The 3,837-nt window shown below is 41.3% G+C and overlaps 1 long non-coding RNA gene across 1 annotated transcript; it reads right to left on the bottom strand.

The window, feature by feature from the left end:
• Positions 1-768: 768 nt before the first annotated feature.
• On the bottom strand, positions 769-2,851 carry LOC104967736 (uncharacterized). Its single transcript, XR_800758.1, has 3 exons — positions 2,347-2,851; positions 1,706-1,787; positions 769-873 (listed from the first exon to the last, which is right to left on the bottom strand). It is a non-coding gene; the product is annotated as an uncharacterized lncRNA (long non-coding RNA).
• Between the last annotated feature and the right edge of the window lie 986 nt (positions 2,852-3,837).

Genomic DNA, 3,837 nt, shown 5'->3' on the forward strand with positions numbered 1-3,837 from the left:
AGGGTAAGAACCAATAGCTACTCCAAAAGTTAAAGGCTAGAGAAGTGTTTCTCAAACTTTTTCATACCAAGGACTACTTAACCAATAAAAAAACACTCGCGGACCACCTAACTCCACAAATATAAAAAAATACATCGTTTTTCTAGAACAGATTACAAATCGCCTGAAAATGGTACAAACAAGTGGCAACATGTGTGATGAAGGTGTTGCGCTGGGCTATATCATGCAACCGAAAGTGAAACTTAACCTCGCTCCATTGCGGAGATATTCCCACGAGAGTGCGGAAAACTTAAATTTATTTATTTATTTCAAATAAGAAATGTTACCAATATACTCACGGACCACCAGTGGTCCGCGGACCACAATTTGAGAAGCACTGATCTAGCCCAAATACATTTGCATTTAGTGTGTAAGCAGTTGTAACAAAAGGTGAGAGTCAGTTTGAAAACAGAAACATTAGAAGCACCTTCAATATTTGCTTCTAAATTAAACTTAAAGGGATGCTAAAATTGTAACAATGTTGTTTTATTAACTTCACCTTAAGGTTTTTGTCGTATCTATTTTCAGATCAATTCATCATCATAACACTGCATGAAGTCTAGATGTCATCAACAACAAATAAAGGAATGAATATTAGATGGCGAAGTGTCTTAAAAGCAGCCTTGGTGCTTGGGAAGAGGCCTAGGGGAAACTACTTTTCTGAGGCCTTTCAGTGCATTCTTTAAATTATAAATAACAACAACAACAACAAAGCGAGTGAAATTCCCCCACCTCTATAACGTGCTTCTTGCTGGATTTGTCCTTGGAGGCCCACTCCACCGAGCCCCCCCTCAGGTCCACAGTGAACTCTGGCGTAGACTGACCGCCTCCGAACTGAACAGAGAGGACACAAAGGAAGGAGATTCAAACACAACACAGTTAATATAAACTTTAGTGATGTGACGCTCGCGAGCGATCCGATTCTTTTGAACGGCTCTTTGGTACCAACGAAGGGAACCGAGTCGTACTTGGTGAGAGCCGTTCTTTTTATCGTTGGTTCACGGCCTGCCATAAATCCACTCGCCTTTAAAGCAACTTGCTTTCCTGAATGCACATTAGCCGTAGATGATGACATAACGCTGCTTGATTAGTAGTTTGGCTGAGAGATGTAGCAAGTTACACATTTTTTCTGTGAGTAAAAGTAGATTTCTGGCAGTCATCATTATCCTGGTGATTATTTCGCAGATAAACCTATTAGCCCCGCCCCCTTCAAAAAAACGGCACTGGAAAGGAACGGAGCCATAAGATCCGACTCCCCTTCAAAGAGCCCTAATTCCCATCACTAATAAACATCTTCAGAGAGGAGAGAACAATATTCTGCTTTGATAGTGAAGAACACACAATTAGATTTAAAGGTTGATTCCTAACTGATCAACTTTTAGGTCAAAACAAGAGAGGTTCCTTGCAGTAACTCTGTTGAGCAGTCATGGTGATATGATAGTGATATAATACTACAGTAACAAATATGTATTGTGTATCGTAATGTTATTGTTTTGGTATTTGTCCTTGTTGATGTTGCTGCGATACAAAAAACCTTTCTGACTTGATCTGACAAATCGTATCCTTGCATGTCGTCCTTTCATAAGCCTCACTTTTGTTGGTCGCCGTGTGCCTATTTCTCTAGAAAGGATCCGTGTTGTAGATGTAAGAGCTTGCTGTCACTCACCCAGCTGGTCCCGCCTCCTTGGTTTTTGGTGAACAGCAGCGAGGATCCTTGCAGCACCGTCCAGGAGGAAGTCCAGTTCTTCCTGCAACACAGAGTTCAGAAACACTTAAAAACTAATACTATAAAGCATATGAAATCTGCAGAGAGCTTCTCTCTATTCAGCAGAGTGCAGTATCAAGCCTAAGTGATGATGATGTCATGGGTCCGGGTGTTAATGATGTCGAGTACCAAAGTATTGGTCAGCTTGTTTCTCTTATTTTGAACTATTAAACGTAATAATAAAAACAAGACATTTTAGCCTAAAGAGTTGTTTTTGAATATAAACAAAAGTTATGTTTGTATTCATGCTTTCACACATCACTGTGCTCAAACTAATCATGGATTACATCTTTGACTGCAATTGTAATTCTTCTTCCTCTTCCTTGCATTGGTTTCTCATTTGTTTCCATACTAACTCACTATCAGGAGGAAAGCATTAAAAGCGAGCTGCAGTATTGAGTTGCGCGCTTGTGTGCAGGGATACACTTACAAATACTCCATAGGACTCGAGTATAAGTTCATATCCTCACAGGCTTCCTTTAAAACTCTTTGTTATGCAGCATTGAGTCCAAACTGGTGAAGTTTCAGTCCGGGAGACTCACCGTACTTTCTTGCCGTGCTCGGTGATCTTTGTCACATTCAGAACGCCGCACTTTTCAGAGGGCTGCAGAGAAGACAAAACATGAAGACACACATACACATCAGAGAAGCTGGTGCCAAAAACAAATGTTGGGAGACAATGAGAGGGTCATTGTAAAACACCATCAGCACCACCACACAAAAGACCCGCCACCGCTTTCAGCCTGAAGGAAAAACATGATTCCACCTCCAAAGAAACCCGTGATTCAACACTGAGAAGTGCACAGAGAAATCAGATTAAAGGATTATTCGCTGAACAGCATATCTTTTAGTTCCAGATGTCACCAAAGAGGACGAGTATTTGAGAAACACAAGTGATCACACACCCAGAAACAAACCAAGCAATTCCTCCATGTTACCCATCAGCACCGCAACCAAGGAATATTTTCATGATCTCCAGATTACTTTCTAGATGAGGCGATTAATCAATTGGTTTATAAAATGCCAGAACATTTAAGAATTGTATTTTCTTCAGTTTAAAAACCACAAAATGTTCACTTTACACTTTATAACATGAGGAAAATTTCCATATTTGAGGCTCTGAAAACGGCATTTGCTCCCGTTTTGCATGAAAGTGAAGATTTTTAGGTTCAGGTAAGTGTTGGCGATTATCTTCCTGGTGATTGACTACCGTAATTTTCGGACTATAAGGCGCACCTGAATATAAGCCGCAGCAGCTAAATTGAATGATGTGTACATATATAAGCCGCACTGGACTATAAGCCGCAGGTGTTTTAATGTTTAATTACCATATGTAAGGGTTCACAGAGGGGATTGTCGGGAAAGAGATGGCTGTTTGAGGAAGCTCCCATTTATTAACATTTCAACAAACAAGTTGCATATTTGCATAACGTATTCAAGTGTTACCATTTAGTGCAATAGTAGCTACAGAACATGTGCTGTGTAAACTGTACTGTATCACATAGCGTTTCAGACACACAAACTTTTCAACTTTCAAACTTAAACGGTGCGCTCCCAGCGCACGTACCGGCAGTGATCTACAGCAGTGGTTTTCAACCAGTGGTACGGGGACAAACTGTCTCGCTCTAATGTCTGTCTGTCTTGCTCTCGTTCTGTCTCTCGTACCACTCTCGGTTCCACTTTTACTTTTGCGCGCTACCTGTCTCACTCTTTTCCGGCCTCCAGCTTTTCCTGCTGGAGCCCGCCGCTTAAAGGTGCGGGTCCGCGGACCGGCCATAGACCCCATAGAGTTAAAGGTGGTGGACTGTAACCTGTACAAATCCATAGATTTAGGAGGCCCCCTATTGGCCGTTAGCTGTAAAAATCCATAGATTAGCCGCACCGTTAAATAAGCCGCAGCGTCGAAAAAAGGCGCGGCTTATAGTCCGAAAATTACGGTACATGTTTCCACCAACAGTATAGGATATGGATTATGGATGAAGATACATTTTACAGTTGAGTTTTTTCCGACTCAAGATATTCAGTCGTATTTA

This window comes from Notothenia coriiceps, unplaced genomic scaffold (assembly GCF_000735185.1).
Source record: "Notothenia coriiceps isolate Sejong01 unplaced genomic scaffold, NC01 NC01_scaffold00037627, whole genome shotgun sequence".
Lineage (NCBI taxonomy): Eukaryota > Metazoa > Chordata > Actinopteri > Perciformes > Nototheniidae > Notothenia > Notothenia coriiceps.